Source organism: Prionailurus bengalensis, chromosome D3 (genome assembly GCF_016509475.1).
Source record: "Prionailurus bengalensis isolate Pbe53 chromosome D3, Fcat_Pben_1.1_paternal_pri, whole genome shotgun sequence".
NCBI lineage: Eukaryota > Metazoa > Chordata > Mammalia > Carnivora > Felidae > Prionailurus > Prionailurus bengalensis.
The window spans coordinates 61,965,554-61,990,552 of record NC_057356.1 but is presented as its reverse complement, the minus strand read 5'-3'; positions in this window follow the sequence as shown (position 1 = coordinate 61,990,552).

Sequence of the window (24,999 nt, the reverse complement as noted above, 5' to 3'; positions counted from 1 at the left end):
CATGAATAGATTACACACATACATTCAATCTTGTCATTACAAAAGCATAAACTCTTTAATACTGGTTTGCCTGAAATTTATATTTTTTCTTTTCATGTATGTATAGCTGTTATTTTGCTGGTTTGGGGCCCTAGAAATTCCCATTATTTCTTTATTGCTCTCGTCCTAGTTTTAACTTATGCCTTCATTGCATTGTCTTCTCTTCTCTAAAACTCTTAAAATTCTAAGAAAGCATCATCATTTCTGTCCTCAGAATCTGAAGTATTATATATATATTTAAGTCCTCTGGGTACAACTTCAGGATTTATTTTATTCCTTACTCTCTTGAACCTCTGATAACTGTGTCACTCTAAAGTTGCTCTTCGTTTATACCCAGTGAGAACCTCCTGCCATGTCACAATGGGATCCTAGATCTCGGAGTTGCAAATATGCAAGTCAGGCATGGCCCCTGAATATAGGGAATGATGGCAGAGTGGGGGAATGCCAAGGGATGACACTTCGACATGAGTTTGAGATGACTCATGACTTTTGCTGCTGTGTCCCTTCTTATTGTTATGAGTTAAAAAAATCCATTTAACCTCTGTCTACTTTGGTTTCCTCTTATAATAGATAGCACTACTTCCGCTGCTGCTGCTACTACTATACTACTCCTACTACTATTGCTGCTGCTGCTATTATTAATAACAGTATTTGTTATTAAATAATAATAATAATAATAATAATAAATAATAGCAGCTAATATTTATGAGCCATTTGCCGCATGCCAGATGCTATACTCATTTAATCAGCACAGGGATTCCTGAAATATGTACTACGATCATCTTCATTTTGTAGATGAAGCCAAAGCAAAGAAAATGTCATCCTCCTGAAAGGGATGACAGAGCTAGAAAATAACAGGAGAAGACCTGAACACAGTCTTGAGTCAAGAGCCCATACTTGTAACCGAAACACCATGTATGCTGGATTAGATGTCTCCCAAAGTTCCTCCAAACCCAACTACTTTCTGGTTCTGTAATTTTCCATTATTCTATCCAGGTCAGGTTCAGCACTACAGAACACCTTCTTTAATTTAATGATGGTGAAAGTTAAGGCTTTCCTTTAGTGAATACATGGAATATGAGGGCATTGGGATATGGCCACAGGACCACAGGGGAATCACACACTGGCTACTTTTTAAAAATGACCTCTTTAATTCCTTCTCCTTTCCTAGGCATATTTGTCATGTTATTAACCCAACAATGACTGGCCATTAATCATCACCAAAGATTGGGAGAGGGAAAAGTGGGGTGGGAGGATGAAAAAGAGAAAGAGATAGAGAAATCACTACCAAGATAGCAGAAATTCACAGAGAGACAAAGAACTATTGTAGGGAGAAGAACCGGTTAAAAAGAATGCAAAGATAAGGAAATAGGCTCTACATTTCCATGAATAAAATTTAGAAGAAATTTTATTTTGGGCAGATAATAAGTCTTGATGGAATTGCTTATTTATAAGAATGTAAGTTCCTCATCATATCTAACTCATGACTGAAAAGTTAATGATTTGAATAACTCCAGTTGACTTCCAAAATGTTATATAAATGGACTTGCTGCCTTTTTCTGAATTAACTAAATCTAGTACTTGATTTGCTATCATGAAGACCTCATGGTCTCTGCCTTCTTAGAACTTCTGATCTAAAATGTATCTCATTGATATAAGAAAATCATTGATAGGCACAAAGCAACTTTTCTGCCTCAATAAAAGAAGTTAAACATTACTCAATCTAATTAGGTAGATTTATTGAGTGGTCACCTTATTCCGTGCTCTATGCAGAATGAAATATCAAGACTCTTTTGGGGTATGCTGTAAAACATTCTTTGCCTTTGAAGAGAAATCCTGCGCTCTTTCTGGCAAAGTTTGCTCTTTGTGTATGGCAAGTCCTCCAAAGGTGTGAGCTGTGTCTTTTGTACTAACCTGGGACAAAGCCAGAACATAACACATTTGGGTTTGTGTAAACTTCTTGGCTCGTGCTTCTTCGTTGAGGAGTGAGAGCCTCAGCTGGAATGAGCTACTCTAATTCCCAGCCCTTCAAACTAACCACCAGACGATAACCACTCACAACAGATATTGACTTTCCATGCATAAGGATTCATTTTATGTGCAAAACATTTCATAGCGTTCCAGTCACAGCTCACTGGTTGTTATTCCAGAAAGCATCTGTCTGAACTACTAATCGGGGTTTCTTAAACAAACTGCATTAGGCATCTCTTACTTGGTTTTGCAAATTTCTTAGAGAAAAGATAACAGATTTGAAATGGTTGTGTATCATTATCAACATTATGATCAAGTATGCAAGGTATAGTAAGGCCTATTTTCTTCTGAGATTAATAGAGATTTCATGGAGGAATAAAAAAATTCTCAAAATGTGTTCTTTTGAGTACCCAGAAAAGTAATTTTAGTTAAATAACTCTGGGAAATGGTATATACAGTTTATCGCTCCTAGAAATTTACAGACATGCCAGCCTATAGGGCACACACAGACACCCACACAGAGTACCAACACAAAGAATTAGTGTTCCATAGAACTCTGGGACATGAGGGCATCATGAGAACAAATGGTATTAGTAGTTAAGAGATTAGCTCCTCCTTTAAAACCAGCTCTGTGACTTTAGGCTCCAATCTGCCAAATTCAGGTAAAAGTATTTACCATGTCAGATAAGCTACAGATTTTTCAGAAAGAGCAATTTTTAAATAGCCATGAGTGCACATTGGCATTTAAGAGCAATGTATACATGTGACATACTTCTATATCTCCAGATCTTGGCTTTGGCACAATTCTAAATATATAACTGAAGTTCTTTCCATTGTTTGTAACTCTCACCTTCATCACAAAACATTTACTGAAACAGCAGGGTACAACTGGTTAGGTTTTATAGACTGTTTAAGTTAGCAGGATCTGCATGTACATTCAGGTAAAACATTATAAAAGTTTTACCCCCCTAGGTAGTAGTGATTGTGTAGAATCCTCAAATACTAGGTAATATGACTGGATTACTCTAAGATTTGAATTGAGTTATCTCTATGTAAATTTGTAAAATTTCTGTGGTTAATTTATGGTTTTATGATGCCCAGGCCTTTAGAGAGCCCAATTTAGAAGCCTCATTTTTTTTTTTCAGGTAAGAAGACAGTATCTAGGGATTTCTGGGTGGCTCAGTTGGTTGAGTGTCCGAGTCTTGATTTTGGCTCAGGTCATGATTCCATGAGGTTGAGGTTGTGGGATTGAGCCCCACATCGGGCTCTGTGCTGAGCATGGAGCCTGCTTAGGATTCTTTCTCTGTCCCTCTCTCTGTCCTTTTCCTCTGTTCATACTCTCTCTCTAAAAATAAAGAAAATAAAGCAATGTCTAGAAAAGTAACATTTTTTGGTGTACCTCCCTTGTTGTCTTATCTTTTAAAGCAGGGCCTATTTGAGACCTTCTTGGTCCTGACCACTCTTTCTTTTTGGGGGGTATCTCACCACTCACCATATCAAACTTCTGTCTCAAACATCACATTTATATGTTGAGATGCAGCTGATTAATGGAAATTATGCTGTGTTTTATAGATATAATGGAATATATATAATTTTGATTATAATTTTTTTTGTTTAGATTTTGGGTCTATATTTACTGTTTTAGGTCTCAAGCATCATTATTGTAGGCCCTTGGCAACCTCAGAGGTAACTAAAGAACCTAAGGGATAGACTACATTCTGTGCATGTAGTTTGTTTCAGGTACACTGTGTATTTTCCTAAATACAGAATATATCCCACCCAAGTGTGCTGTCTCTCTCTGCTCTTCTCTTCCACTGTCAGCCAGTGTGGCTTGCAAAATCCACCTGTTTCTAGGACCAAACTCAAGTCCCGTTCATAAAGATGTTCTTAATGGATTTCCTCCATCTCTGTACTTCACATTTGAGGATTTAATCCAGGATCATACTTTGCCATAATTGTTTACTAGCTGGAACTCTTTGTCTCTGCATTAGACTGTGAATTTTCTATGAGGAAGAACTGTACTTCATTTCCTCCTTTTTTTTTCCCCTGCAGAGATGGACATGTGCTCTAGTGTACAGTGACTATAACTTGAGGGCACTGCTTTTGATTAAAAAATCTCTTCTAGTATGTTCTGGAGGTGCAGTCAGTGCAGCGTATGTCCAGAGAATATGTGAGGTCATGCCTGGCACTATTGCCTGGAGTGCCCCCTTCCTCCACACACAACCCTGGGGATGAGCAGTCACAAATGCTATGTGGCTCTATGTCTCATGTAGTTTTCCAGTTTACTCTCCCCTAATCTAGGGGATGTAGAAACCAGGATACTAGATGTTTACTCATTGCTACACAGTTGAGTAAAAGGGGATTATATTAAACCTGAACAATACACTTGCTTTTCTTCTGCCTGGCATCACAACAGCTTATTTCATAAACATACTCTCCTCTCCCCAGCTTCTGGTGGCCCAAGGTTGGCCTTGGAGAGGTCTTGCTACTGGCACGCTTCAGAGCATGCACCTGCCAATGGCCTCTCTCTCCTGGTACAGCGTTTTAGGCACCTGTAGTATTTTAGGAGGGCTGGTGGCAACCCTAAGCCTGAATAGCACAGCCTCTGTTACTTCCCAAAGGGTTCCAGTTTGACCCTAGCCAAACTACCAGAAAGCAAAGGCTTAGGTTTATTTTGAAGCTGGCAGTCTCTGTGGGTTTAGCAATGTGCCATCTCTGGGATACCCCCAGGGATTGGAATTAAGTTGGATACTTTCAGATAATGATTCCTGACTTCAGCCCATTTGCATCTCCCCACACCATACCTTCTTCTACCACATAAACACACAGACTGCACACAGGCATCTGCACCCATACATATCACATATTCATGTTCTACACACACCACAAACATGCATACATGTCACACACACCACAGAAGCCAACACACAAGCAGCACATGAATTCACCACATACAATGCATATTCAATCAAACACACACACACACACACACACACACACACACACACACATGAGTTTCTGCTTCTGTACCGTATCTAGAGTACCAGGGATGTTGCTGTGAGAATCAGTAATGTGCAGGGGTTTAATTTTAATGCTAAATATACAAAACAGCCCTGAGTGCCATGTATTTGCCTTGCATATCACTTTTGATCTTTTATTTTTTTTTAATTTTTTATTTATTTTTGAGAGAGACAGAGACAGAGTGAGAGCAGGGGAGGGACAGAGAGAGAGACACACAGAACCCAAAGCAGGCTCCAGGCTCCAAGCTGTCATCCCGGAGCCTGAAGTGGGGCTTGAACTCACAAAATGTGAGATCATGATCTAAGCTGAAGTTGGAAGCTTAACCAACTGAGCCACCCAGGCACCCCTCACTTTTGATCTTTTAAAGTCAAGTGTACTATATCATGTAAAACTTGAAAACTACTCTGTAAGGGAACATCCCCAATTTATATACAAGAACAGAAAATTCAGACACAGTTAGTGATTTGTCCCAGTTCTAAAGGGGATGAACTAGATGTCCAGATTGTCAAATGAAGTCTCCTGTGTCTACTTTAGTGTTATTTCCAGAACTTGTCATTTTGCTGTTAGCAATAGAGCGAAGTTGGCAAATAGAGAGCCTTGGTGCCCCAGTCAGTCTTGATGTTGCCGTCCTTCCTTCCACAGGACCTCTTTCTCAGGTGACCCTGGCTCTCAAGAACCCTCACTGTGAAAGCAAGGGAAGGATTGGAAAAACCCATCCTGTGGAAAGGTAAAGAAATGGTGAAATGTAGTCTACTTCCACTCCCAAGAGCACCAACCACATGGGCTCTCTTGTAGTTTCCTTAAAATGCTGAAAATCTGTAAGCTTTCATTGATGCTATTTCTTCATCTAGGTCATTTTTTCCCAGTTTTCACCTATGTGTTTACTACGTGGCTTTTGGGGCTTAGCTCAAATTGCTATTCCTCAAATGGACTTTCCTTCAACCCACAATCCAAGTTAGATGTCTTAGTTACTCCTCACATAGCACTCTAGGAATTTTTTTTTCTTAATTCCAAAGACACTTCAGCATTCTGTGTTTATTTTCTTGTTTTCTGAATATCTGGTTGCATTGGTATGTATGCTCCAGGAAAATAGGGACAGTGCCTACCTTGTAGGCTTCAGCTTCTAGCAGAATGCCAGGTGAATGGTAGTATTTCAAGGAAGATTTTTGAATAAAATTTGTGGGTCAGTAAGAGTTAATGTCCTTCTTCCCCAGCTCAAGCTCCTTTCTCTATTTCCCACTAACATGTACTTGTGAGACACTGCTTTCAGGAAAGGTATTCTTTCATGGGTTTCAGGGAATTCAATGATGAGTCTTGCCTGGGACTTCATGTAAGAGATCTAAATCACTTAAGGGACAAACATGGCTGTAAATGACAATTGAAACTCTAGATGGCAACTGTGTCAGGAATTTTAGAAGGGGAAAGATCATACATGTGGTGTGGCTCAGGAGACACTGTGAAGAAGATAGCAATTCATGTGGGTCTTGTGGTGGACACATGCTGCTGAATTGTTGGTCTCCTCTACCACACCCACTTTTCCTTGGAGGAACTATTTCTCTACAGGTTTAGCCATGTGATTCTAGTGGAATTTCCAATCCCAAGGCCCTTGCATTCCTGTTTACTCTGTGACCCATATTTGCTCCATGACCCATATCCAACCCGTTACTTTTATCCTACTCAGCAGGTCAAGCTGGGCTTATTAGTGTCCTCTTTTAGAAAATTTTTAAAAGTTAAAACTGGAAGATCAGAGGCCTTATCTTGAAGGTCAAGGGGTTGAAAGGAAGTAAAGCCTGAGCCGTTTGCAGTCCTGGACCCTGCTGCCTAAGGAGTGCTTTCTTACAATAAGAGATAATTAAACTGGGTAGAGATAAGTCAGGCAGAGAGATTTGTGAGGGGGTAAACTAGAGAGAGTGGGAAAATGAACATTGAGGCAGGACATGATGACACCATCTGAATTGGTGGACCCAGTGACCCAGAGACTACTTCAAACTCTGTCCTTCTAGTTACATAAATCAGTAAATGTCCTTAGTTGTGTGTTTGCCTTCATTGAAGCTAGGTTCAGTAATATTTCTATTTACAGCTGAGTAATAAAGCTGTTGAAGTATTTATCAATTGGATAATTAGATGATACTCTTATAGGCAGCATAAAGAAAAGCAAAGACACTGAAGTAAAAAAAAAAAGACAAAATATACACATGGAATTTACTCAGGAAATAGAATTAAGATCAAGATCACGGTATACAAGGGGTAGTTCTACTTCTCTGATCATCTAATTGTAATGATTATCTTCCATGTCTGTGTCTTCCATTTGTGTCTCAAAGCAGCAGAACAATGCCTTGAGCATGTGAGGAACTTAATATATGACTACTGAGCAGATGGATTCTGGAAATAAGTAAAGTAATAATGAGATAAAAGTTGGTTTGTAGACTATTTCAGATTCTGGTTTCTGAGAAATGGGATGGAAAGAATAACAACACAAAAGTACAAAGGAATTAGAATAAAACCAGTATGAATTTATATACTGTCCCCTTAATTCACTAGTTTTATAAACTTGGACAGTTTCATTTGCCTCTCCTGTAAAGTGAGCACAACAAAATCCAGACTCAAAAGTTTGAGAGTAGTTTGGCTTATATGAGCTAATCTATATAAAATGCTTCCAGAAATATCTGGCTCATAATAAGTAGTCAAGAAAAGTCCATCGAAGTTCTAGAATTCTTTTTTTTTTTTTAATTTTTTAATGTTTATTTATTTTTGAGACAAAGAGAGACAGAGTGCGAGTGGGGAAGGGGCAGAGAGAGAGGGAGACCCAGAATCCAAAGCAGGCTCCAGGCTCTGAGCTGTCAGCACAGATCCTGATGTGGGGCTTGAACTCACAAACCAAGATAATGACCTGAACTGAAGTGGGACACTTGATCGACTGAGTCACCCAGGAACCCCTAAAGTGAATGCAACTATATATCTTATATTCCTAACAGAATGTAAGATATTCTCTATTCATTTGGCAATACAGGAATCATCCTTACAAGATTTTTGTTAGATGGCCAGCACGCTTCTGTTTAAATATATTCAGTAGAAAAAAGATTCCTGCTTCCTGTTCCATATTTGGACCTTTTGAGGTGCCTTGCCCTATGTTCACCTGTGACTTTTGGCCCTGTAACTTTTACCCATTGTTTCTACTTCAGCTATGGAGTCATACATCAATTATGACAACTGTTGTAGGAGTTTAAGCTGGAGAGCAGGATTAGGCACAGGTTTTAGTACAATCAGTCCTTTTCTTGGACATTGTTGAAGAGATGAGGAATGAATATTTTTGAGAATAGTTCTAGGGTTATCATTATCTAAATTCAAACAGTTAAAAATATGTGTAAATGTTTTAATTTAGATGCAAAGTTGTAGGTTTTTGAAATCAGTTCATGTCACAAATCAAAAGGAAAAGAAGTCAAATACTTTCATTTAGTTCCGTTAGCCATCTCCAAATTAGTATGACTTTTTCAAAGTTTTATTTCATAATTTGGGTATATAGATGAAGCAAATTTTCTGAAAATAAAATTCAGAGTCTTTCAGTGACCTATAAAGTCCTACATGAACTGTCCCCTTGCTTCCCTCTCTGACCTTCTCTCGTGGTATTCCTTCCTTGCTCACCCCATTCCAGCCCTCCTAGTCTCTTATTGCTTCTCTTTTCTCAGATCTCAGATTTTCAATTAGGCCTCTACTGACAACCCTTATATTTAATATGCAACCTACTGCCCCTTCTCTTTCCTTCTGCTCATTCTCCTCCCATTTGTTTTCCATTAAATGGTCCAAGTCTCCATGCTTTGCAGATCTTTTAGTATGTTTATTATTAACAGTCTTATTATTATTTTATTATCAACAGAGGAATTTCAGCTCCTCAAGTGTGGAGTTCTTTATATTTTTTGTTCACTGCTGTATCCCAAGAATCTAGAATACTGCCTGATTATAGAAGGCTCTTAATGAGTGCTTGTGGAGTGAGTGAATGAATGAATGTGTCCACATGTGAATGAAAGGAGGGGAAAAATAGACAATTAACACTCTACCCCAGGAACAACTCCCTCCCCTATGCTGAGGAAAGAACTCTGCCATGCTGAGAGGCCACAGAGAGATGAAAAGGAGAGAACAGCATGGGATACTGCAGAAACTGTACCAAGGAGGCTTGAACAGTGAAAGAATCAAGCTCAGACTTAATGGGCAGGAGAGGAGAAATGGACAGCAGGTAGGAATGACTAGTTTTTCCCATGAGAGTGTCAATACATGCTTCCATTCCCAATACGCTGCCTCTGAAAAAAAGCATTTAGACCAGATCTTTGGGTTGGTACCGTTAGAGATCTCCCAGGAAAATGACCAGATGACATTTGTTAGAAACACGAAGGATTCCAAATTTGCATGACTCTTCCACTTGCTTGTCCAAAATTCTTCACTACTATATAGGATTCATTTTTGTCTAGGTCTTGTATTCTACTCATGTCTCTCTAACAAGAGTTTACTCTCAAAGTTCTGAAGACTAGATTTTTATGTTCTTTTTTATCCACTAGAGCTCCCAACATGTTGAGCATATTGAAGCTGCTTCAAGGATAGCTCTGTCCGATTAACAATAATAGATATTTTGTAAAAACATGATTGATTTATTATATTTATTTTGTAGTGTGCCACAGAGTGTTTATACAGAAGATAACCGCAAAGACACTTTGCGGAAGTCAGTATTTCCAGGGCACCAGTGTGTGTGGGGGAACCCCACAAAACAACAAAAAACCAATGACCAATTCATAAAGGGAACAGGACTCTGTATCTTACCCTCCAATGTATGAAGAAGTCATATGTAACGTGGTGAGGGTGCCCAGACTAGAGACCAACCAGCCTTCAAATCTCTGACATCAGCCGATCTTTAATGGACAGAGAGGCCGAGCCTCTCAGCTGTTTCATTTGTATTTAGTATTTCTATGTTCCTTAAACTAAAAAATAAATAAATAACCGAGTCCTTTCAGAGTTCTGCACCTTATGTTTGGTACTCAGTGCAACTCAGGAGACCAACTTTAGCAATCAAATTAATTAATCTGTTTTTGGCTAAAAACTATTTTTGGAGAATATCTACCTCTCTTTGCAGTTTTGCCGTCACCCGACTTCCAAGCTTCAAACCATCTACAGAAGAAAAAAAAATGCTGGATACCTTAAAAAGAACATAAATGCAGTAGGTGAATATATCACTTATCATTTCTCATGCCTAATTATCCAGAAATCTATAGTAGTGTCATGCGTATTTGCTTCAGAAGCTATTTGCTCTTTCAGAGTTCCCAATTCAAAAGCTGACTGTGCATTAACACACCCTTGTTCTCTGCTGCTCCTTTTCTCGTGTTGTATTTCTTCTTCTTTTTACATTTCAATTTCTCTTTTATGTATTATGCCTTTTACCACTTGGTCCTCATTTTTTCCCCAAAATATATGTGTGTGTGGGTGGGTGGGTGGTGTGTGCATGTGTGCACGTGTGCATGTCTGGACCCTGCAGTAACTGAGCAATTTAAGTTTAATAGAATTTCAAACTTGCCTTTGGAGATAGGAGCAGTTTTCCTGGGCAAAGAGGAAGAAATATAGCCTTAATGAAGCAGAGAGATAGTGCCGGCAAAAAAATAAGATGCCTCAATTTATAAAGTTTCATATATATATATGTATATGTGTATATATATATGTATATATATATGTATGTATATATATATATATATATATATATACATATACATATATATATATGCAAAGTCTGTCCCAAAATTGTTTTCCTGAATGCCATATAACACCACCATTGACAAAACAAAAGCAAAATAGCAAAATTTCCCCCAAAAAACAAAGTAATTGGGATATTTCTCAGGTTGGAGTTTCATTTTACTTATATGAAGCATCAATATGGATCTTCAACAGAGAGAAATGGACTGATGTTAATCCACTTTACAATCCTTTTTATAGGGTTTCAAACAATTTAACAGCTGTTTAAAGAAACCAATGTTTTGATGAAATAACAAAGGCGAGATTATTGTGGAGAGGAGAAATATTAGGATTCATAAGAAATTATACAGGCCTTCATAAAAGATGAGCTGCCGTGTTAACAAATATTATAATAGATGTTTTGACCCCAACACATAGCAGACATTTAGTGAGTATTTGTTGAATAAATGGAAGGAAGGGAAAAGGGAAGGAAGCAAGGGAGGGAGGGAGGAATGAAGGAAGGAAGAAAGGAAGGAAGGGAGGCAGGGGAGGGGGAAGGAAAAAAGGCTCTTGTTTTTAGTTGCTGTGAGCTGTTTCAATTATGTGAAGTGAAGCACCGTATTGCTTCTGGGAAAAAAAAAATCTTCAACAGTAATTTGTCAGTAAGCGAATCCCGAAATTCTAGCCCCCTATAATCCTCCAGAGCTCTTCTTTATTATACCCCAAATACTTCAGCATCTGCCCATTAGTTGTAAAATTGGGCCCTCAGGATGGAGACTAAGCAGGAGCTGAAGGTGAGGTGCATTATGTAACAGAAGGATCTGGACTGAAATCTATATGCATGTTTCTTTCCTGTTGGAGGATGCTATGGTCTTATGGACAAGGAACAGTACACTGGAAAAACATTGACTTTGCATGTCACTGAGTTTGAATACAAAATCTGTTAGTGATGTGCTTGTACATTCTTGGCCTCAAATTTCCATAGGGTATATGACAACAACTTTCCTGCCCTCTCCGCCTACATATTACTCAATGTTCCCCAATGAATAAGTCACTTACCTGTCTGGTGGACAATCAGGCACCTCAGAGAGTTCTCCTACTCTCACATCCACTTGCTCTCAGAGGGTATGCTCTGGTCTGCTGTTAGGCATGAGGTAGACCGGAAGGATTATGGTTGTCTACCCCTGACAGAGACTGGTGGGGCAGACCAATGTCTTCTTAGTAGGCTCCATTATGACTGCACATCCAAACCATATTCTCCAATCTGACTTCTATGGGCTCCACTGTAATTTACTACTAAGTCTTTCGGTAAATCACTTATTTCTTCTGGAAAAAAAAAAGGAAAAGGTATGTTCAACTATAAAAAAGATTCTTGTGAGGAAAAAAAATACGGCAATGGTTATAAAATGCCTAATTCAGTGCCTAACACATCATACATCCTTTGTAAGTGGCAGCTAAACCTTCTTTGTAGTTCCTACCATGACTCTTTTGTAGCCAGTATTCAATAAATATGTGTTAATTCACTACTGTCAAGTATGGTACCCAAGATTAAATCAGGTAGAAAAGCAAGATTTTTAAAAGTATCCTTCTAATCTTAATTACTTTTTTATATAACTTACTCCCCACTAACCCCACAAACCTGAAGCAATATAGGAAAAGCAAAGTGTTAATTTAGGCAGTTTTTGGTGACGTTGATTAATGCAGAAAGATATTACTCACTAATTACAGACAGAACCCCCTCATTTGAACTCAATAACAGTTTTAATTAAAATTCTTAGTCTCCCAAATCATGGCTCCCTTAACCTGGTTTAATTATTTTGTGGGTCTTGCCTATGACCTTGCATTAATTTGCATGGTGCTAAACATGTTTCTCTATTTGTCTGGCTTTGTGCTATTATGAGAGAATTTCACATTTTAGCTAAAATCAACATTAACCAAAGATGCCAGCTGATTAATTGTGCTTAGAGATGTGTCATACATGCACTTAAAATGCAAATAAATGGTGGCCTTTAATGGTGAATATTTAATAATAATATGGAAGATTTTAGCTTGTTTACAATTTTTATTAAATGTGAATTTGTTAACTGTGTATCACTTATATAGTAAAATATCTGGAGGCAGTCTTCTTTTAAATATTTTGCAATCTGTGTTATTTCATGATGGTGTACAAATCAAATATAGGGTCTATATCAAAATTCAAAATGAGCATACCTCATTTTAAAATTTAAAATGAGTTGCAAACATATAAGCTACTCTACTTAGGAATTTGCCCTGTGGACACATAAATATATGTACAAGAAAATTTCATACAGAATTATCTGTAATAAAGAAAACCTGAAAATTACCTGAATGTCTGTCAGTATGCATCTCTACAACAAGGCAAACATATAAGTACATTCATGAAACCATGTTCACAGTATCGTGTATGGGTTGCAGAGCTGAGAAAAGAGATGATGCCTACTCTAAGGATGTAATCTATTTACCCAGTATGCAGAACTAAGAGAAAGTGAGGTAGGAAGGTGAGGCAGACAAGGAGCCTACACACACTGCCTTAGTGCAGTTTACCACTGGCTGTGGGTTCCCTTCAAGGAAAGCCAATGCCAAAAATTCTCCCCCCAGGCAGGGTCCTGAAGCTGGATGATCAAAAAGCCAAATTCTTGCTTTGCCACTGGTTTTTATACCCTAGTTTCTGTACCATTTCAGAAGAACATAGACTGATACTCTATACCTTCTGTGTAGGGTATAATTTTTCTTTAATTTTTTCTAAGTCTTTTTACACTGTCTTTTAATAATCTTCCTTAGACTTCCAGATCAATATTTCTCAGAACTATCAGTGGGAAGAATGAGAAATACTGACCTTTGGGAAAATTTTAATTATGGAATATTTTCCCATTTCTGCTTTTTAGCCACTTTATCAATTCTCTGTGATACTTTTCTCCAGAATTACTACTTTTTATTTTTTACTTATTTCTTTATTTTCCTATGATGTAATTCATTTGTTCTCGGAACTTTGAAATTATTTAAAGCAGTCATCCAGAACTCCCTTCCACAGTTTCTGAGGTTTTGATTTCCTCTTCATTAAGTCTATCCTGTCTTTTTAAGTGTGAAGATCCTTTTCCTGTGGTCAATAATGGATGCAAAATAGAGGTTGATTGGGTCTGCTTTCTCTGTGTGAAATCTCACAGTGCCAGCTCACCCAGAGGCTTGAAAAACTCATAATCATGTGTTAAAAATATATAGGTTTGACTCACAATCTTGTGATTTTATTTTTCTGGCATTGGATTCGGGAATCCCTAATATCAGTAAACTACAATGTATGTACAAACTTGTGACTTGGAACCAGAGTAAGAATCAGAAAAACACAGATCATATAGGACACTATTGAAAACCTTTATAGAATAGGTGTGATGTCAAGGTAGCTCAGGATAATTCACTGAGTCGTAGCCAACAGAGTGTAACTGTAATCCTTTCCATGCTACAAACAAATCACATCATCTAGCAAGCCCGGGATTCTTCATCCATAAAATTCTAAAATTGATCTAAATCAATGTAGTAGACACTGTAGTTTGCCTGACTCAACACTATTCCCAATTTTCTTCTCCTTTGTTTGTATTTACTAGAGAGGGTTTAATATTTGCTTTCCCGGATTCCTCTTAATTCAGTAGTGGCCCCATCATACGGTGTTTTCCAATGGGACCTAAGTGAAACTACTAAAGAAGTTTTTTGGGAAACTTTAGCTTTTCTGAGAAAACGGAACAAAAACTCTATTGCTTTGTCTTTCCTCTCTTCTTTCCTGCCTTGAATGAAGACTCCATGTCTGGTTTGAGGTAGCCTTTTTGTGATAGCTTCTGATTCAAAGTATATGGGGCAAAAAGTCATTAGCATAGGGCTGGGGAGAGGGAAGATCACAGTACCTGGATCTCTAAAAGGGTTAATGTCAGTAGCCAACTGCTTCCAGTCTCCTTGGGTAAAAATAACTAAGTAAATATATAAATAAATACTTTTAGAATTGAGTTTTTGTCCGCTGGCTATTCTGTTGCTTGTAACCAATTGTGTTCCTCAATCATCATTTTACAAATTGTACTACTCCTAAGAGTCACAAGGTGATTGTTCAAAAGAAAGTTTTCTAGGTCTATCCTTCATAAATTCCATTACAGTAGATTTGGGATTAGAGCCGATATCTGTGATTATTATTATTTTAGTAGTAGTAGTAATAGCATTGTTAATATATTATTGACGTATAACATCATATTAGTGTTGGAGGAGGTCATCAAGAGGATGTGACCACTGGTTGATCCGTGAGCTGGACCCCAACAATCAGAGGCTCCCTACTCCCTTCCCTGCCCTTGGAGTGTACATTCCACTGCTTTACCCAATCCCAGAAGTTGCTTCAAGGACATATCCTTATGATAGTGATGTGGCGTTGAGACCATCTGTATGGTATATGTGAATGAACCCAGTCAAGGCCTCTATATAAACTTTGAGATTTGGTGGGCAGGTACAGAAGTCTACTCATATTGTAGCAACACAAGATAAGCTTTATGTGTAAGTTCCCTTGCTTACTAAAACTGCCACCTACCAATGTGGAGTGGCCTGTCTCTTTCTTCAGTCCCTTCTTCATCTCCAAATTCTGGGGCCACTTTCAGATTATGAAGAGCAACTCCCAAGGATGTTTTGAACTAACCATTAGTTTCAGGTATACACTGGCCCTCCATCATCCACGTTTTCACTTTCTGTGGTTTTAGTTACTCATGGCCAACCATGGTCCAGAAGCAGATGATCCTCCTTCTGCTGCATTGTTAGAAGGTCAGGAGTATGTCACAACACCAATGTCATTCACCTTACTTCATTTTACTGAATTTTAGGCATTTTATGTCACAGCATCACAAGAAGAAGGTGAGTGCTGTACAATGAGATATTCTGAGAGACAGAAAAAGAGACCACATTCATGTAACTTTATTACAGTATATTGTTATAATTGTATTATTAATTATTGTTGTAAATTTCTTACTGTGCCTATTTTGTAAATTAAACATTATCATAGATATGTATATATAGAAAAAACATATTACATATAGGGTTTGATACTCTCTGAACTCTTTGCCGGTCATAGGCAACCACTGGGGATCTTGGAATGTATCCCCCACAGATAAAGGGGGACTACTGGGCAACATGATGATTTGATACTTGTATATATTGAAAAATGATCACCATAATAAGTCTAGTTAACATCCATAACCACACATAGTTGTATTTTTTCTTATAATGAGAACTTTTAAGGTCTACTCTCTAGCAGCTTTCAAGTATACCACAGAGTATTATTAACCATAGTCATCATGCTATACATTATCTCCATGACATTCATTTTATAAGTAGAAGTTTTAACCCCTTTTCGACCCCTTCATGTATTTCACTCAACCCCCACCTCTGACAACTACCAACGTGTTTTCTGTATCTATAGCATCTGTGTTTTTAACAAGCATTCTAGGTAATCCCTAGGTCAGTGTTCCCCAAACTTACATGAAAGAATACATTTGGTAAACAAAACATTGTCATTTAACTAAAAACTTGGCTCTATTCTTCACTTGGTGTTGTCAGAGCAGCCCTAAGGTAAGCCACTAAAAATACAGAGCTGAGAATTTTTCACAGGTGCCTCTCATTACCTTCCCTCCTTTGATGCCAGGTCCCTGCCACTTTGACTCACTCTCTTCCACCACCATTCATCACCTTTCCCATTTTTTTTCCTGTGGTCTTTCCTCTTGCCTGCTGGAATTCTCACTTTCTCTGGAATATTCACCTCCCATGTGTCACTTTCTCACATTACAACTCCCCTTCAATCCTTCTGTTCCTCTTTATTCTATGATTGACTCTCCCTAAGAAGCCATTTGCGATCCCCTATTATGAAGAATTCCCTATAAAAATAAATTATATTGTGCTGTGTTTGGGAGATAAACTTGATGGGGTAAACAGCTGTACACAGCAGCTCTGTGCAAACAAGTTTAAAGCAAAATCCAACCAGCTGCTCAGCATGAACCCTCTGAGAGCTGAGATCAGCTGTTGTACTACCCAACAGTTGCCCTACAGAAAGCCAGGCTTGCTGGGAGAGAAATGAAAGAACAGTATCGCCAGGTGATCGAAGCAGGGGTAGCAAGTGAAATGTTCATTATCCAAAAAACGATGCTACAGCGATAATTTTTCTTTACTCACATTGGCATATTTCATCAGAGCAAATCCAAATGATTTTATGAACTGTTTTGTTTAAAGAAGGACATTAATATCAGCATTGTTGAGCCACTTTGATGCATACCTATACTAACTTAAAATCTTTTTTTAATGTTTATTTATTTTTGAGAGAGAGAGAGAGAGAGACAGAGTGTGAACAGGGGAGGGGCAGAGAGAGAGGAAGACACAGAATCTGGAGCAGGCTCCAGGCTCCATGCTGTCAGCACAGAGCATGATGCAGGGCTCGAACTCACAAACTATGAGATCATGACCTGAGCTGAAGTTGGAGGCTTAACCAACTGAGCCACCCAGGTGCCCCTACTAACTTTTAGAATAAAATACCAAAGGTTACTTGTCGAAATTAAAATCACCTCCCCCTTGGGAGGTCAAAGGCGTGTAACTTTCTAATAAAACATCTTCATATTCAACTTGGAGATGCCGGAGGTTTCATTTTCTTTCTGTAAAGGTTGCTTTTTCTTTAAAAAAAAATGAGAATCTATGTTTGATAGAAAAAAAAATTAAAAATATCAAGGATAAGTTTGGGCCTTACTGGTTTTCTAGACTAACCACTTCTCAGAGTTCTCACACCCTCTCCACCCACCTCAAATGACCCTTAGGAAAAGAGAACCCCTGCCTCCAAAGGCAACCGATCTAATACTATATCTTGACAAATTTCTTTATGTGGAACTAAAATCAGCCTCTTTTTATCTTATCAGACTTCTTGTGGTCACATAGAGTAAGTGAACCTTTGTCAGCTCTTTGAAGTGAACTAGTCTTCATACAATACACCCAGTCTTCCTTACTCCCAGCTAAACTTTGCTAATTCCTTTCATTGAATATCCTAAGTCATGAATTCATTTCCTTCCAGCATCCATCATTTGAACAAGTTCTAGCTTATCTGTCTTAAACTTAGGGCTCAGAAGTATGTAATATATATAAATTGAAGTTTGATTAGCAAATAAAATGAGATTATTATTATCTCTAATACTGTATGGATGTTACTCTCAACCTTTCCTGATTTATGATTTTGGAGATGTTTTATTGTTGATTTATAGTTAGCATTTTAACAATTCTTAGTAAGTACTTTTAATATTAAATATTACTCCACCACATCTCTAACTATTCCTAGATTTGTGTAGCTAGATGTTGGCTCCAACATTAGATGTTAGGCATTAATATTACGCATTAGATCATTAGGCATTAACATTAGACCTTTTAAATTTTACTTCATTATATTCAGCTCATATATTATAGTTTCATTGGATCCTGATTATGCCATCCAACATACTTTCTGCTTTTCCATCCTTAAACCATCAAAAAATTGCAGAATCATTGTTTTCTATCCATATCTCCATTAAATTTTCAGCCCTTTATTAAGTCCTCAGAAAGATGCAACTCAGAAATCACTTTATCTCTTTTTGTCCCACCACATATACACCACACAAAGACTCTTCAAGTTGCTTTGTAAAGATATAATTTAAAAAAAAAGATATACTTCCACTGTTTCTCTCTGCCTTTCATTGACAAAAGGATAGCTACATGTAGAACACATGTTTTAGGAAAGATCACAGTGACAGCATTGTTTGTTATGTTGTGCAAGGTCTCCACATAAAGTTTGTTATTTTCAAATGATTCTCTGAGTTGAGGACAAGGAAAAGGTGAGGAAAGGGAAATATTTTTCTTTAATTATAAAATGAGAGTTATATACCCCATGGAATTTCATCCTTCGCCTCATTGCTAGTAGGCTCAGAATAAAAGTCTATGGTAATTACCTATAGTTTTTATTTGCATAAACATTTTGATAGTATTTTTTCTTTTATATCGCCATTTATTCTTCTTCTTTTTCTTTTTCTTCTTCTTTTTTTACTAGTTGTTAGGTTTTATACTTTATAAAGATACAAACAAAATGAATTAGTTGGCACATTGGTATAGTTGTTAAATGAAAGAGGATTAAAGACAGAATTCACCTCTCTGTATCTATAATCATTTTGGTAGATTAATTTTAATCCATTAGTATTCTTTAGCTATCACTAGTCAGCTGATGACTTATCCATGTATATTTAGCACAATGTAATCTATTTCACCTAACTGGTTCTTAGTGCAATTTTAATCTCAGAACATTGTACATTAATGGTTAGCCCTACCTTGTTGTTGCTGTTGTTGTTGTTGTTTAATCAAAGAACTTATCAATATCTGATTTTTTTTTTGTCCCTCACTAAATTCTACATTTCATGACACCAGAAGCTTGTCTCCATTATTTACCTTTATGTTCTCTAAACAGCCTCTGGCAGGTAGTTGGTGCTCAGTAAATATATGCTGAATGAATTAATAAATCTGAGTTTTGACTTCACCAAAAAAAAACTTCAAGTGATACCTTATATAAAATATATAGCATTACATATTGCCTGTTTTTTTCTATACAGCAAAAAAAGAAGGAAGAATTTCCAATTATCCAGTTATGGTGATGAATGTATAGAGTCAAATAAAACAGCTCAGTTAAAAATGATGTTGATGCTTTCAGCACCAGTATGTAGTCTGGTTAATATATTTGAATATCATTTTACAGCTTTCAAAATCCTTTCCCATATATCAACTCATTTGAATCTAACATTAACATGGTAAAATAGCCAGAGTGATATTATGCTCTTGATTTTTCAGATGAAAAACAAACAAAAACAAACAAATGATTGTAGCAGTTAAATTATTTGTCAAGAGTATCCTGTTATCTAGACCTCCCTTTTGTATATCTGCACAGTGGTGCCAGGAAAATCCAGAAATTTCCATCATAAATATGGTCATGGTGTTAAACTAGTTATGTGACTAGGTGAATCAAGACTATTCACTGAACTTCAATGGTATTATTTACAAAATTGGAACTAAAGAGCCATCCTCATCATTTTTGGTAAGATTATGAGCTTATTTGTCAAAAAAACCCTAATATGAAATCTCTTAGGAAAAAATCCTGTAGAATCATAATTTCAAAGGAAGAAGAAACCTTACAGATCAATATTGAGACACCTGATTTTTCATAAGAGGGAACTGAGGCCCAGAATTTTTAATATTTTTTCAATGTTTATTATTTATTTTTGAGAGAGAGAGAGAGAGAGAGACAGACAGAGCACGAGCAGGGGAGGGGCAGAGAGAGAGAGAGAGAGAGAGACAGACAGACAGACAGACAGACAAAATCCAAAGCAGGCTCCAGGCTCTGAGCTGTCAGCATAGAGCCTGATGCAGGGCTTGAATCCACAAACTGTGAGATCATGACATGAGCTGAAGTCAGATGCTTAACCTACTGAGCCATCCAGGCGCCCCTAAGACCTAGAGTTTTTAAATGAATTGCCAAGGGATACTGATTTACTACAGAGAGGAGATAACCACCAAATCCAGTAAAGTCTTGGGAATGGGCTCTTCCCATCTCATCATCTTAGTCTTTATTCAAACACATGTCTAACATCACATCAGTACATAGCCACATTCCTTTTACTTCAAGAATAGATATTAGTTATTGTTTTGAGTAATAATATTTTCATATAATATAATAAAATAACATTATACGATAACAGTGGATTCCTGATTGATCATCACACTATTTGTAGTCCTAGTTCATATTTGCCATATAGAATATTCCCCAAATTAATAACTTCTGATCATTTCTGTATAGTAATATTATACTACTAAGAGGGAAAAGGGACAAAAAGTCAGTTTGAAATGTCAGATATTGAGGGACCTATTTAGCTACTAGCTGGGTTAAAGCTAAAACTCATATAAGCAATTGGTTGGTTCAACAAGTTAGTTGTAACTTCTACCAAGTTCCTAGACAAGAAGCCATTTATTGTCTCAATGTTCAACCCAACAGCCCAACTCCAAAAATATAAATTCCAGATGTTCATTTCCCATCAATTTTCTCTTCTTCCAACCATTTGGGCTTAATTGCTTTTATGGGTTTGCTAAACCACAAAGCAGCAATCATTCATTTCTACTTATTAGGGGATTTATTATTTATTACTCTCAAGAACAATGATAATTCCTATAACAGATTTGTGCCAGCAGAGATGGGGTGAGCTTGTGGTGGCTTCAGGCTGTTATTTACTCTACTTTTACTATCCTTTTCTTGCCATTTGCTGAGAGCTACCAATAGTTTCAGTATGTGGTCCTTAGATATGTAGCAAAGGAAGGACATTGAGAAGCTGCTGATTCAACAAAGTGGTGGTCCCCCCAAACCATAGCAGTTAAGTCAACTGTATGTTTTCTACAAAACTGGAAGTGTCTCACTCACAGTGAACCTTGATCACTTATTCAGTGGCCAGTACAATGTGTAATGTAGGTGATTATCCACTAGGCAGAGAGCAAAGAGATGTGGGCATCGGTGCCGTCAGTCTTCATTGTAGGAGGTATTACATATGAGAGTGTCATCAGAAGGCTTGGGATGAATAGTTAAGATGAGCAAAGAACAAAGGATTTGGGGCAGAATAAAACTCTGTTCTCTACTCATGAGTTATTTCCTCAGCATCTTTTTCAATGATTTGTCTAATTACAGGGACAGAATAGATGTGCCATTTAGGCATTTAGAAGGGTAAAGTCCAAGGTGTTGTGTATGCGTCAATGTGTTTAAAGAAGTCCATGTGAAAAATTCATATCTAATGCCTTTCATGGGGCCCCAAAGCCTCTAGGAGTGAACATCTGTAACTTTGCTCAGGCAGGATATGGATGGACTTGAGAGATAAGAGAAGTTCACTGGAAGCCAGGTTGTCCTTGAAAGGGAGTCTTGGTGAACCAGACATAGCAATGGCTCTTGGGTAAGAGAAGGGCCATGGTTCCAAATGGAACTTAGAAGATACATCTGAACCCTCTTTGATGTAGATGCCAGTCACCCAAATATTTTGAGAAAGAAAAAACTGAGAGGTAAAACTGACAAAGTGACTCAATAAAAGTGAAGCTTGTGAGAGAACAACATGTGAGAAAGGCTAAGTGTTTTCTCTTCAGAGAGAAAGGTGAATGCCAGATATCCAAAAATATGTGGCAGTGACACTTTAGGGGATGGTATTGGAGAGAGAATTGATGACCCCAAAGATTGTGGATGCTAAGAAGAGGTCAGCATCACTATATTAGCAACCTAGGAGTAGCATGTGATATGGGAAGACATGTTCTGACCAGGAGGCAAAAATGAATGATTACCACCAAATGAGTAGGCAAGAATGATGGTAGCAGAGATGCCATATATGTGAGGTCATGTGGGAGGATCAGACCTGGTCTCACCATCTGTTCAGAGAATCAGTGTTTTATGCACTGCTAGAGTTACCTCAAAGCAATGGCAGCCCAGAAAGGGACATTAGCAGATGGAACAGGGGTAGCCGTGAGGTCTTCTGCCCTGCCCTTCTTTCCCTATCTGCTATTTTTGGGCTCCAAGAAGGTGTTAAGAAAGAGGAAAATATTGAGCTCTAGCATTTGCTGGCTGGGAATGTTGATCCAGTTATCAAGAGGTCAGTTATTAAGGTGGATTTATCTATGATCCATAGGCACACTCTTTTCTGGAGATGCAAATTTACTTTCCCAGAGTAAGCTTGGCAGTACTGTTTGCTTGATATAGGTTATTTCATGAGTCTTTCCTTGCATCTTATTTCAGGAAACAAAAATAGCAGATTATGATGCAATTTTAAATTTCAAGAAAACTTAGTCATATAATGTCATCTGCTCTTCTTACTAATGTGTCAAAACACTTTCTAAGAATGACCATCTTCAAGTGGAGGCCCACATGATTTCTGGAAAGTGAATACATTGAAGGACTTTGACATCGAGTCATGTATAATGTTGGGAAAAGCTGGCAGTTTATTCCTTTGGGAAAGGTGCCTGGAGGGAAACACATGCATTTGCTTCCTTCCTCTCTTGTGTGGAATATTCAGAAATCAAAAATTAAAATAGCTCAGGGACTTTTTCATACTGCCTTTGTCAGATGGATAAAGACAGGTACTTTCTGTGTGACTAGGCTTTAATTAGTGGACAGTGAGGCAGGGGTACCCGAGAGAGGAGCACTGCTTAGTTATGTTTACATTGCAGCTGGAGGGAACCAATAGCTCAGGGCCATCACAGGGACAGTCAGAATAAAGGTAGGACCTATGAGGCATTTGTTCTCTGCTCTGTAAATATTACTCTAAGGGTGACCGGTGGGAATATGCTCAAATTTGACAAACACAAGTAAAGCCAAATATTAAGGAATCTTAGACAAATGAGGTACTATTTTTGCTTCTTACAATTATGAGTGTACACACTTCCCACCTGTCTAGAGCACTTATTGACATAATATATCTAATGCCATGTTGTATGAATGCTGTCACATTTATCTTGTAATATGTACAATTGTACAGATAACTGCTTAGGAGCCAGAATCCTGTCCAACACTCTCTCTCTCAATCTCTCTCTCTCTCTCTCTCTCTCTCTCTCTCTCTCTCTCATGCACGCGTGCACACACACACACACACACACACACACGACAAACTGAAATCTTTCAGGAAGGGGATGTCTTCTAGTTCCTTGGATGCTTCGATATGCTTATTTATTTATTTGACAGATAATTGTGAATTCCTGTTATATACCAAACACTGTAACTAAACCCTTGGTATACAAAAGAAATGGATACCAGACCTCAGAGAACTTGAAGTTTATAGAGATAGTCGACAAGTAAATGAGCAAAAGATGGATATGTACTATAATGAGGAAACTGGGATGCAATGAGAGCACATAGCAGTGGCACTGAACTTGGTTTTAGATACTCAAAGAAGACTGAGGGGGATAATATAGGGAACTGAGGTAGGAGTAGAGTTCCTTCAAGTGAAGATTTGGGAGAGGGATATTTTAGAAAAAGGCAACATCATGTGTAGATGGTGCTGCAATAAAGGAGAACATAGTCTATGATAGGATCTTAGTGGCGGGAATGTAGACAGTAGGTGGAAAAAGGAGGAGGGAAGGATGAGATTGGAGAGAAAAGTTAGGGGACTGGAAATCCAGGCTATAAAAGTCTCATAGAATTTAAGGAGCCTAAACTTTATCTTAGAGGCATTGTACCATCTGATGCCACCATTTTTTTTACAATTCATGAAACCTTGAAGAAGTTACCTAACCATCTTGTCTACATTTCCTCAACTCTAAAACTGATCAAAGAATTTAAAAGGCATGTTTTCACATGACTATGTTGGGATTTGCTCTCAGGGCCTCTGGCATCAAATGTACCAAAGCTTTGTGTATCATAATACAGCTCTTTGTACTTATGAGTAAATTGAATTATATATGCTTTTTCCCCTCAATATCCCAAATATATAAAATGTGGGTCCACCTATATTTTTACTTTTGTTCAAAGAATGATGATTAGAATATTTAGTTTAGAGAGGAAAGGCTTAAGGGAATTATAACTTTTTCAAATATGTGAAATCCTGTCATTTTAAGATATAATGAGATTTTACTGCCCCAGAGGGCACAAGTAGGATATATAGATCAAATTTATAAGTAAGTAGATTTCGGCTCAACTGAAGTTTTGAATAATTTGTGATATTCTCAAGTGCAATAGGCTACTTCAAAGATAATGAACTTCCCATCATGGGAAGTACTCAAATAGAGGCTAGATTAACATCTGGCAAATATGTAATAGGGATATGGGAATTTGGAAAAGATGATCCTTATGATAGGCAGACTGTGGAGTTATTTCTCTATTCCTCAGAGAATTTGCTTTTACTCACATACCAGCTGAGTGGTCAGAAAGCCACATAACTTCATTCATTGTCTGTGTCCACCACCCAAAGATTTTAGATCACAGATGATTAAATAAAAGTATCACAAACTACCAATCATATCCTACCTTAAAAAAGTAAAACTGAGAGAATATAATCACATGATGGTCCTTGCTTGAACAGAACGTTCCTATGATGTTAGAACCAGATAGTAAAATGGCTCCAAATGGTACCAAAGCCAGCAGAGGTTATAGGAGGTCAGAGAAACCATACATAAATAGAAAAAATGTGGACTTCATAGGTAAGCAGGGAATGGCAT